Here is a 13,204-nt window from a genome sequence, read left to right on the forward strand (position 1 = left end):
ATATATACACATATACGCACATATATAAATCTATGAATACAGACTACGACCAAATAAAACATACATAGGAATGGCTGTATGAGTCAAATGAAAGAGACGTTTAGCCAGTGACTAGTCTGTCATGGAACCTAAGAGCAGATGCCTTAGGAAAAAGTGCAATGCAGCTGCGGAGTGTTCCTTCCCCCTGATACCTCCTCTCTCTGTCCCTGACAATCAGCGGTTCAAACTTAGCTGTGGTATTGCTGTCCCTCCTCCTCCCTCTGAGCCTATCTTCAGTTGTACCTAATTCCTTCTTAAATCCATATATACCTTTGGCCTCCACAACACTTACAGGCAACACCCTATAAGCTTTACCACAGCTCCCTTAACAGCAGGAGTGACATTCTGTAAAAAATTGATGAGTTTTAAGGGGATGTTATGACTCAACTGAAATAAATCAGAATTTTATCACTGACTTCACTGAAGCTTGGATTTTCCTTCTAGCCTACTAGGGGAAGATGTCAAATTGTTATTTCTCTCTTTTGTAGGACATAAATCACTCCATGGGCCTGATGCAACATGTTTGTATCCTGCCGCCCAAGGAAAAAAGGTTACTGTACTATCAAAGCTGAACGTTCATTATCAACCACTTCATCCTCTTCATAAAAATAAGCTGAAATTAATTTGTGTTAATAATGAAACCATTTCTGGTAAAAAACAACCACAAGTCCTAAGAAAGAATTAGCATATATTCCAAGTATGTTTAATTTTGGAATATAATGAAATACAATTACTAAAGAGGGGAAGAAACACCTACTACATTCATAGGAGTTGACCAGAAGCCTGAAATACACTGTCCCAAAATAAAAAATACAGACATTTAAAACCAGTTGGATTGAACACCTGGAAAAACTTGAGGAAAAGTAACAAAGATAATTTTATTGCCAGGCAGTTCTAGGGGAAGTTTCTTCAGGAGAATTTTGTGTTAGATGGTTGCTCAATCACAGCCTGTGCTATCGGGAATGGAAAATTTGAGCACTACAGTATCCCGATGAAGTCTGTTTGGGGACAGCGTCCCCAGACAAAATGAAATGGGAACAGCAAAGAGGAAATTTGGGCACAACACACACTGCAAATTAAGTACCTTTCTCATAAACCCTTGGTTTGATTCTTCATTTAGGATCTTCATCAAATTCCCGTGATCTTCCTTACACTCTGTATCCTCACCTCCCAGCCAGCCCTTCCCAGTCCCTCGCTGTACAGCTCCAGCTATCAGAGAAACTACCAGCAGGGTCAGCCACAGACTCCTGGGTACCGAGAGCAGCCCACTTCTGAAGGACATAGGCTTTCAAATCTTACCCTTTGCCCTCAGAGGCTAAAGCTTTACCTGCTAATGATAATTTTTAGTCCAATTCAGGCATCCTTCTAGGCCTGAACATAAGTGAGTAAAAGCTAAGGAGGAATGTAGGCAGTAAAATGATTCCATCAGGATTTCCTCGCAGGTACAGTGATTATCAACTTACAGTCTTCTCATTTACTCAGCTCAGACAGCTTGGCTCACAGACCCCAGTCCTCAGTCCTTAACTCAGCTTTCTTACCACTCTTACGGGTCTATTCTGTAGTGGTGCACTAACAAATTTACTCAATTTATTAATTAAGTAGACTCTGAGAATCAAGGTTGTTCTCACACATTTCCTCATTTTTTTGCCTGTCACTAGTCTAAGCAAATAAATAAAATGGTACTGCAAAATCTAACCAGCCAGTTGACTTCGTAATGACATGTTATTAAATATCATGCTGAGAACTCTGGAGTGAAATGAAATATTTCAGAGTACTCCTCTAGCTCAGACTTTCCAAGAAGGGTTTTTTCCTTACAACATGGTATATTTTGCAATGCAGTCATGTCTTCCTTGCACAGAAAATTTACCTTATAGAGATGATTACAAAAAAACCCCAACAAACCAACAACCCCCTCAAAAACAAACAAACACCTAAAGAAAAAAACTAAAGAAAAAAGAAAGCAACACCTTTTCAACATTACCAGTAATCTTGTTGACTACAGTAGCACACAAAATTTTAAAGAGCAGGCAAACAGAATTACTCTAGTCAAAGATTATCACTTCAAGTTTTATATATGCTACATAACATACTTTTGTAAGAAACTGCTTATGGGTCATGGTTTAACGCTATCCCAGCCGAAACCAGGACATTATGAAAAAAAACCACCCCAGCCTGAGTTTTGCGAGAACACAGAGCCACCTGAAGAACACAGCCTACACAAAAAGTTGATTTTGTTTGAATTTTCCCCTTAACACATCCTAAAAGGCATTAGGCAAATCAAAATAACTGTACCAGCAGCAAAAATCTATTTTTCTACCAAACGTAGGTGCCAGCATTTCAGTAAGCACTACTTGGCCCCCACTATCTTGTTAGATCTTCTGTAATGAAATAAAGGAAGAAAACACAAGAAGCAGAGAGGAAGTTTCATTGTTCTTGTGGCTTCAACATTTGGTGTGGCGAACATGACAGGCTCTCAAGCCTCTACTGAACGGCACCGCCTGCCCCAGGCCTCTCTATCAAAATGTAGGTATATTGCAATTAAAATAATCAAACCAAGACAAAAGAGAACAAGCAAATAAATAGCACTAACTTGTTTATGTTTCTGGCTCTGCCCTCACAGTATGAAATAAAGTCTCTTCAAACACATACTACATTAATTTGAAAAACAATAATATTTTCCTTCCCCCCTCCTATCTCAAAGTAGCATGAGTTTTTCAAAGTCCTACATAAAATAAACTAAGGCATTTCCTGTATGTATTTAGTTAATTATTAAATGGATTCTAAGCATGATAGTCACCACCACTATTTCAATATGAAACTGGGAAAACACACTTTTAGCGAACTGCCAGTGCAGTGCAGTAATGACTGGGTATATACATCTTCGCAATCCTGCCCTTAACTTCAGAGACAAAATTCTAGAGAAGCGATGATCAGCACTCCTATGCAAATCCAAACACTTCATTTTATCTTCTTGTTGTTGTTGTTGTCTGGGATTAGTATTATTGCTGTGAGATAAAGAGCAATACTGGGCTTAATGCTGTGTATGACACGAAAATAAAGCCAACAAGCCTGACATAACTTCCCGAGCAGGGGAGATGGCATACCATCTTCACCTACTGCAAGTAACTATCTATAACCTTTTTCAGGTGTTATTATTATTTAATCTCCAATATTAAATGTTGCCTTCCCAAGGTTAAAAGAAAGGTAAATACTGCCAAGATATTTAATGACATCAGCATGCATAACCATGAGATAAATACAAGGTCTGCAGATTAAATGAATGTCATTATGTTTACAGAATCACATACTTGTAAAGAAAACTGTTAAGATTAGAGAACAGAAAAAGTTATATAACAACTACAAATGTTTCAGTGTGTTTTGTCTGCTTGAGCTCTTGGTCAGAAAGAGAAAGCTTTATTACAAAAATGTCTCAGTCTGACTTACTCTGGACTTTTTCATGTGCATAGAAATTACCAAATATTGAATAGTAATTACTGCAATGAAAAAGACACTCTCAGGCTCCACCTCATCTTGACAGTGGGAAAATATAGATAGGTTTGTGTATTATTCTGGATGCCAGAAAACTTGCTTACAAAAATATTTCCTGTGCACTAAGATATATTTAGCCTCATAAACCCATAAAACGGTCACAGGCAGCCACAAGTACACCTGTAGACATTAAAAAAAAGAGGGGGGGGGGGGAACAACTACAGAAACTGGAGAATCAAATTTGTATTACTTCTTTGTATTCACTATTTAGAAACATTATCTTTACAGTCTCATGCTCAGAAAAAAATCAGCTCTTCCCCCCAACTCCCCCAAACCAACACTCCCCTTGCCCTCCCCAATCACACACATACCCCCCAGTAACAGCCAGACACCTACAATGCATACATGGGAGCACACATACGTGCAAAGAGAGTCCTAACAATGAAGTCACAGCACTTCAGAAACACACCTTGTTGTCTTCCAGCCTTTGCAGTTGAAGGCAGATCTCACTAGTTTTCCTGCGTCTTCAGATCAAGATGTAGATACATTCCTCATCCATCACACTGGCTTTTTATTAAAAACAGGAGGGGGGGGGGAGAAGGAAAAAATAATAATAAAAAAAGACACAAATACCAGTAAATTTACAGCCTTAAAAATATCAGCTCTCCATTCTCCCAAACCAGTGTTATGTCTTGATGTAAACCAAAGCACATGCTGAGTGAGGACGTGCGCACACAGCAGCTTATCATCTCTGTCATCTGCTTCTAATGACAGCTGACAAACTGGCCACGCTAATCCTTCCCTAACTGCTGATCAGAGAGATCCCCCTTTGACAATCCAGCATGGTGGAGTACTCGAAAATTCCTCCTGCTTCTGTTCTGTTGCTGCTCTAAAAAGCAGTTTCCTTTTCATTGAGATAATAGCCTTTTCTGCAGTCACGTGGTGCCCAGGCTACATTAGCAGAGCTTGATGATAATAGACAGAGTAACTCCCCTCCCTCCCTTCTGCTGATTTTAAGGGTACGACTCCGGGAGAAACCCAAACCCTGCACACTTGAAATCATTTTGCATCTTCCTCTATCAAAAAGCAAACTGCACTGTCGGCGGAAAAGAGGAATACATGTGCTCCCTCTACTTGCACCAAAACTAATTAATGAATACAATTTTAGGCACTGCCTTCGTTGAGGTACACACACTGGTCATAAACATGTCACATGAGACTAAACTAAATATTAAACATTCTTAATACTGAATATCTGGCATGCTAGCATTCTCTTTTTCCCCTAGAGTACTTTTAATTTTTTGCCTGTAATTTTAATTCTACTGCAATAAATATTCTTCTCTCAGCAACATCCTATGGTTGAACTCCTCCCAGCACCCAACTCTCGCGCAAATAACAAATGATTTGCACTACAACCTCCAGTCTGAGTGCTTTTTTTTTTTTTTTTTTTTTACCCTGACAAACATCTGAACCATTTTTTAAATACAGTGCTCAGTGGGGAAAACTAGCGAAGCTTCAGCTTCAGTTCCCATCCCTCCTGAGTGCCAAGCCCTGGACAGGTTCGCACCTCACTGTTCAGAAGGTGTTTCTTGCTTGTAAAAGGCAAAGTATACATGCAAACACACTGCTCTGTCCTGCCTTCACTGAAGTACTTCACAGACTGAAAGCAGAACAAACCTTTCCTCTTCTACACTGGCACACCGCTTCCCTGTTACTGTGGCACACGGCATAAACACATCCAGCTGATTCCCCCTGGACCTGTCCACCTCTGAGAGCACAAGTGGGCCCAGCCTAGACTTTCACCTGATATTCCAGTGCTGGCGTTTGCAAACTATTTCACCACACTGTGGATGAAGCATCTCACAGTGATTTTCAAGCCCACAGAACAACTTTTGCAGCATTGTTTCTACTCTTTTCCAGTCTAATCAGGATACAGAATTATCTCCTTTTCTTCTTCTACTTCCATCTTTTCCCACTGCACTGGATCATTCTCCTTAAAGACAACACTGATCATAAACTTACAGTTTCTCCCAAAATTGAAGAGGTTAGTGTTAGAGACAGTGGCTGTACTTAGAGAAAAATAAAGTGGAAATTGTGAATAGTGGCTATCCTGTACACTCCATCTTTCCCGACACTGCCCTGTCACCCCTTCTGTTTACTCCTCTCCTTAGGGGCAGCCTTACTCAGGAAAGTGGCCCTTCCCAAGGCTCTGGGAGATCCCTGCTCCAAGGCTACGAACAAAGCTGAGGCACAAGCTTACTGTGGCAGAGGAGCTGGAAATGGAACGGGAATGAGGCCCCTCCTGCAGCAGCACAAATTCTCTTTTCTACTCTTTCCTTTTCCAGGTTTTTGAGAGAATCTGCAAGAAAGATCCTCAGTCCAGGAGGAAATAATCTGGTTCCATAAGAAGGCTATATAATACAGTATATTCAGCAGAAAAACACACAAACATACAGACTAAATGGAGTAATTTTTTTTGCCAGTTCTTTCTAAGTATGTCCTTCCATCTCAAAGCGCCACACTACACAGGGTAAGCAAAATGAACATTATATGGAGCAACATATAACTTTAAGCCTTATAGACCAAGAACTGCTTTGTGATCTTAACTTTCTTTTATTAAAACAAATTGTCACTTGCATTTGCCATATTAATCCCTTAGCTGAAGGATAATGCATAACGCATTAAGGATAAAACATAATGCATAATGTTTAAATTGGAAAATGATACAAATGTGGGAAAAACTATGAAGATTACAAAAAATCTCTGGTATTCAAAAAAATGTATTAATAGACAAGCACCAGAAGGAAAACGAACTTTCACAAGAACACATACACAAAATACTTCACTTATGAAGTACAAATCTAAGGAAAACATAAAAAACAGGAGCATACCAGTCAGATACCATAGTGAGAACTGTACTGTTGATATTTACAGGAATCATAAGATAGGAAATTCAAAGACATCACAATATGGTGAGCACAAACACAATCACAGTGTTACGGAAAGAATTACGCATAAATAAAAAGGAGGTAACAGAAACGGGTTGTTGTAGCAATAAAATGTGAAGACTGAAAGGAGTAAAAGTATACAGATGTTGTTAAAAAGATTGCTTAGTGAAGAACAGAGTACATATAAAGTGAATGGAGAAGAGGGAATATACCACTGCAGTACACAGACTGATTCTAGACAGAAAGGAAAGAAGAAATGAGTGTAAAAATATTTCTGTTAGAAAACACCAGTCTGAACATAAATAAGAACATGCCACAGCAAGAGAGGAAAGGCTCTTCAGTTTTATCAGGCAGTGAATACATGCTTCCAGTGGAAACTACAGAATTGTTGCTTCCTTTTAAATAAGAATTTCACAGAAATCATACACATAATTTGGGGATGAGCAGATGACCTTTAAAACCAATACCGGCACTACAGATTTTTTCATATTAGGATAAGACAAACATCTTGCACAGCAAAAGAGGGTTATCTAAATTTTCTCGAAGACATGTATTTCATTAATACTTCATTTTGTTTGCCTAGCCACAGGTGGCCTTGCAGTAGACACAAGGAAACACTTCACTAAAATGTTTACAGTTTATGTTTTAATGTGATCAAATAATCAAAACTGATAAACAGAATACTGCTTTCAGCGTACATGTATTACAGTTCTCTTGAGTTTGCGTTTTCTTTTTCTTCCTTTATTTTCTCTTAAGAAAGAGCGAATTTGGCAAAGATGAGGACAGACTACAACGCAGTCTGGTGGTGTTTGCCCTTCTTCATAACATACCTACACCTGAGGCAAGGACTGGTAAAGCAATCCCAAAACATCTTTTCAGTCTTTTTAATCCCAAAACATGAGTTTTTAGTCCTTTCTCTCACCCTCTATACCATATCCAGGAGGATCCAATTCCACCTTGATAATATCCCTGCAATCCTCTCAGTTGGGAGTACCCAAAGGGGTACCATAATTGCCAGCTGTAGTGACGGCCCTAGTTTACACTGCAGAATAGTGGGACACTTCAACAAGTGTTTGAAAGATTACAAAGCTGACTTGCTGGGCTTAATTCAAGGCAAGAGGCCACTGACTCTTAGGAAAGCTGACTAGGCAGCATTAAGTACCGCTTGCGAGGAGGACTGGAAGGGCAAAGCCTTGCACTGGCACCAAGAAAGACAAACAGAAATTACTAAGACTTACTGCCAAGAAACACAACAAGGATATTACTGCTCAGGTCAGGAACAAAGACAGTACAATGATTTTTTTCATGTGTTACATTTCAGTAAAGCAGAAAGAAGCATACAGTTTTCCAGTATTAGGTCAATTTTTAAAATCTGAACGCTAACAAAACATTAGTGTTTTCACATCAAAACTGGAAACCTGTTGATGTGTATGTCAACGGTATCAACATTTCACCAGTTCAGGAACTCCTAATTCACCACTACTTGAAAACTAAGTAGATTTTTCTTTTTCCTTGTACCAGATGAGGAAAAATAAATACATAACTACAGGTTTTCTGCCTTTTGCATCTTGTCTTGAGGGACACAAGAATCATATCAAACGTACTGCCAGTGAAAGCTGGAGCGCTTGGCATTTCTCACAGTCAGTTTCCATATCAGCAGTATACATCAGTATACATAACTACAGTGCTAAGCACCTTGCAACTTCTGACCCTGTGAAGGCAATGAAAAGACATTCCCTGCTCTCTCAACCTCTCAGGTATTACCGTTGACTTCTCTTTGTAGTAAGAAAATGTCCGTGCTTCTTGAACACAGTTTATCATGGCTCTCGTAACTTCATAAGTATGTACCCAGCGACCCACTCAGACTACTCTGTGTGCAAGTTTCTGCATTATCTAACTGGAGAATCCAATACTGCAGTATGTGCTATATATAGCAAGTAAGTTCTGTATGGGCATGTCCGCTAGTAACTGTGCTCTTTTTTTGTTTTGTTTTGTTTTAAATCTCTACTGCTTTACTCCATTGCCTTTAATTAAGAAGGCAAGAGAGAAGAAAGAGGGGTTCTTTTGGTGCATTCTGGAAATGGTCAGCTCTTTCTCCTCTTACGGACTAAAAAAAGGGTCAGGTCAGATTCCCCAGAGTCGCCGCCTCAGGGTGCTGGCTGGTGCTCTCTATAGGTTACACACAACAAGAAGCTCTGTTGGAGATGGTCCTCAGCCCACAGACAGACAAGTTCAAGAGAGAGGGTTGCTTCCAACTGCACTGATGGCACATGAGAGGAACTCAGCACAGGAAGCTGAGCAAGCAAAGAAAACCAGAATGGAGATACTACAGCACAGAAATAAATATTGTATTAACAGGATACATTACATAAATGTAATAATATCTAGTGCTACCATCCATTTTTTACAGAATGTAGCTAAATTATGGAGAGTCCAGGATTTTTTCTTTAAAAAGAAATGACTTTTAGCTCTACAGAATGTGCCTTTTAGTGAATATATTTTCTAAAAAATCAGCTCAAACTCTTTTATTTCACCTCATCCCAGAACAGAAGTACTTACATGGGAAAAGACTTCTGATAATAAAAGGTTCCCAAAATTTGCAGACCAACAGCTGGCAAGATTCAATGGCTGAGATTTAAATCAGACAAAAGTCAGACTAGAAAATGTTTATTATTAGTAGTGGAATAAAATCATACTAATTCATCCAAGGATAAGGCAGGTTTTCTTTCATGTAGTCTCAGCTAGAAACAAATATATTTCCTAAATGACATCATATGACTCAATCAGGGTAGAGGATTAAGGAAGAAATAATTTGGTGAAATTTCATGGTCTCTGATAACCAGGCAAGGCAGCACAGCGTAACACTCCATCTGGCCATAACAGCAACGCTGTGTGAACTCAGCAAGATTTGATACATTGCCTGTGGTTTTCCTTGAAACAGAAAGTTGCTGCTGTGTTTAATGCAAGTGGGACCTCTACCTTTAGTTCAGAATACAGCAAATTACCATACCTGGTGATGAGTACGCAGGTCTTTGCACCTAGACCTCCTCTTATGTCTCACCTATGTTCAGTAGCAGTCTTCTAACTGCTAGCGGCTTGCAGACATTGAGGCACATTTGAAAAGCCAACTCCTGTGAGCAGCAAGGAGGAAACAGGCAGAGACTATATCTTGCAGACACTGAACTTCTGGGCTTTCACATTCCTCCAAGAAATCTCACTGAAGAAGGGAGATGCTACCAATCACAACTAGCTTCCCATGGGAGAAACTGGAACGTAAGGACAGTTGCTTTTCACAAATTTGAGAATAAATTAAGCAGCTAATTTAATGCTTCATCATCTGCTCTAGCCAAATCGTACAAGGACTTCAAATAGCACTAAGTCAGTGTGAATGCTGAACTTCGGTAAGCAGCAGTAAATACAGAGGATTGACTAAACCACTAGGAATTAAGTGCACAGTAAAGCAGGGTCATGCCTCAAATTTCCGTATTATTAAACATCCTGAATATCAGTGGATGATACAAGGTACAGAAGAGAAACTAAAGAAAGTTAGCTTTTCTATTAAGAGTTTTAAAGTGTTCTGGTGATAATTTCTACCAGTATCAGACAGAATCATCAAAAAACCCATTTCACTGAGCCCAAGCACAAATGCTCCTGAAAACTACAAGGGCTGTCAGAGATAACACTATTTGATGAGAAAACCAAGAGCCAGAGACTGCAGCCTACCAAGTAAAATAAAAGTGAAAGGAAAAGTACCAACAGATGGAATTAATTTGATTTACAATAAAATAATTAAATACTCTGGTATGAAATAATTATCAACTTTAGGACAACTGGTCTGTGCTCCTTTTTATAATGAGGTTGATGCAACAAAAGTGAGATTTAACTGAAGTAGTGTGAAAATTCAAGAACTTCAAATTTTACTTGGTAAGAGTAAAAGATTAAAAAAACTACCTTGTGCTAATACAAAAGCAATCACTGAATGTAGGGTATTGAGAAATATTTAAAACAATGACAGTTATGTGTTCAACAGAAACCAGACTTGTTCACTTCTCGTCCAACAAAAGTGCAGGTTTGCTACTAGTGCCAGTAATAACAAATGGCAGCTCTAAAACATGGAAGACAATACTCATTTCATCTAAATAAAGAAACAGCATAATGTAGGTATGCAGGTAATTATTTGCAGGAGAAACAAGACATAACACCCTAACAGAAACCTAATTCTGAGCAGAAATGCTACACAATCTCAAATAACCCCAATGTGGTTAGTGTTGAATATTTAAGTCTATGATAAGAGAGGAAACATGTCTGAACTTGGGTCTACTGCTAACTCTTGAGAGAAAAGTTCAACACACTGAATTCCAAAACAGAAATCTATATCTCAACTTCAGTTTGTTCTGGGTTTTCCCTAAAATGAACTGCAAAGTACGTGCGTATGTAAGACTGAAGAGAAAGGCTCAGAAACTGCATACAGCTCAATCATTTTAACCTGAAATATTTAGAACATATAGCAAAACCTGTCCCATCCTGAGAACTCCTACACACACATACTAAGGTTATATTGTACACCAGTATGAAAAGTTAGTCAGATGTAAACTTTGAAAATCGATGGCAGACACGTTGCAACTGCTACCAACTGCAAATAGCAGGGCAGACAGTGTAAAATTAGTGGTTCGTACCATGTTTACACATTTTAAATTTTCCACAAAAGCAATCTAAAAAGCATTACCTTACTCTTAACAAAAATATCAACAATATGGATGGCACAGTCCGTTTTCTGCACTTAAGCATGTTGTACTGAAGCACAAGATGATACAAGGTCAGTTAAATGGGGAGAAAAGTCAAGTTTGGAAGAATACATGGCTATTTCACTGCTTTGCTTTTGGCAAAGATACTCTGGTTTTTTATCTTTCAAACGCGTGGTTGTCATGACTCTCTCATCTTGAAACTGCAGTACCTCACAGTTCACAGGACTATTTCTTAAAACCCTTAGCAAATCATCCTTAATATGAGATTTACGAGTTATTTAGATTTTTACAGATTGCCTGTCCCCAGGTTCTAAGGAACCCACATTTCCTAAGCTTCAATTTAATAACATAATAATAAATAACATTTTATAAGCCCTTTACCCTGAGTGAAGAGGGTATCCTTCTCAGAAGAGATCACCTAAGTCCTTTCTTATTAACTGTCCTTTCTCCTGTGCGATTTCTTCCCCAAAACTACAGAGACAACAGGCAGGGCATGCAACACATGAAGACAAAAGGCCTCGCAGAGAACATTTTGCTGGCAGTTTTAACAGCAGTACAGCAAAAGACAGGGATGATCTGTGAAATAATCTGGACGTAAAGTCATATATGACTTCCAAAAGACAGAAATTCAACCACAAGTCAACAGACAACCAAAGCAACTGTGAGAGAACTGATGTGCTCTGTGCTTCCAAACTATATCTTTGCCTAAGAAGCAGGATGCCCCACAGGGCAGCCTTCAACACCCAGTGCACAGCCACTGCACTGTCCGAGGGCAATCCAGCCAGCCTCACTTGCTGAGCAATGTCTAAAGACCGTGTTCTATGTCATACGTTTGTATAAACTGATTTAAAGATGACGTTGCGGTGCTAATTTTGACCATGTAGAGTCCTGGACATTGGAAGGTTGATTTTCTCTTTATAGTGTGTGATGAGAGTTGTGCGTTCAGGATGCTGTTTTTTGGAACATCTACACAAACACTCTGATAGCCACTCTGATTTTGGAAATTGCTTCTAACTTAGCTCAGCAGAGCCAAGGCTCAGGGAGTCATTTGTTCTCCCAGACAACAGCCTAACACGGGTGGATGCAATATAATTTAAGTGAACTGGGGCCATTAATTAATATTAAAGGAAAATGTGCTCTCAAACTGGTGTGATTCTCTTGATAAGCATTTTTGACACTGCATGTGTTTGCTAATGTTACTGTTCAAAGAAAGTTAAGGTATTAGGAGACAGCTGACAGATTTATTTTTTTCCTTGAAAGGCCTCTGAAAAAAAACAAACAACTTTTTCATTTTTTTAATCTTACACGGGAGTGGATACAACATACAGTGATAACCATCCAGAAACGTACGCCCTTCCAGATCAGTAGGCTAAGATCTCTAAAGTAAAAGAAGATTTAAAAAACATGGAAAGAAGTCAATAAAGAATGGTAAATCTATGTCCCTATTAGCAAAGACAGATGCAATTTATTACATTATACACTGTCTGAAGACTTTGGATTTAACACAATTCTGAATATGCTAGCTGTACATACTATATATAGGCATATACTAGTTGGCAGTGAGGAAGGGTATACGTGAGAACAGTTTTTGCGAGGAGCAACAGCAGAGAGCCCCCAGTGGAAATAATGAGTGATGTGCTGGGAATTAAGTACCAGGGTCAATTAAAATGCCTTGATTTTAGAAAACCAGGCATCATGGGATTACCGCTCCTGGCTGCAATGGTGTTCTCTACTAAAGCAGGGTTTTAAAAAAAACTTCAGTGGTAGCAATATTATTTTATGAGTTTATGTATTTCATAATACAAGGGGAATACACAGCAAAGGGAGTACTGAGCCGGGTACACCCCTGACACTAACATCTTTATTTGCAGTGGAGAATACTGAGAAGGATAAGGAGAAAGAAAAGACAGTGATAAAGTACTTGTTTAGGTTTTAGGTACTTCGGAAGCTTCCATGGCACAGGATCCCTGCAATCTTTAATAC

At 39.0% G+C, this 13,204-nt stretch overlaps 1 protein-coding gene across 6 annotated transcripts in view; it reads right to left on the minus strand.

Moving 5' to 3' along the window:
- NCOA2 (nuclear receptor coactivator 2) overlaps positions 1–13,204 on the minus strand; it is a 189,735-nt gene that overhangs the window by 88,080 nt on the left and 88,451 nt on the right. Inside the window, exon 4 of one of the 6 annotated variants that reach the window (XM_040588014.1) lies at positions 3,998–4,095. The exons of the other annotated variants lie outside the window; for them this stretch is intronic. The gene's annotated coding sequence lies outside the window, so the exon portion shown is untranslated. The remainder of the gene's footprint in view (positions 1–3,997; positions 4,096–13,204) is intronic. 6 annotated transcript variants of the gene reach the window in all.

The sequence above is a fragment of the Falco naumanni genome, chromosome 3, assembly GCF_017639655.2.
Source record: "Falco naumanni isolate bFalNau1 chromosome 3, bFalNau1.pat, whole genome shotgun sequence".
Taxonomy (NCBI): Eukaryota; Metazoa; Chordata; class Aves; order Falconiformes; family Falconidae; genus Falco; species Falco naumanni.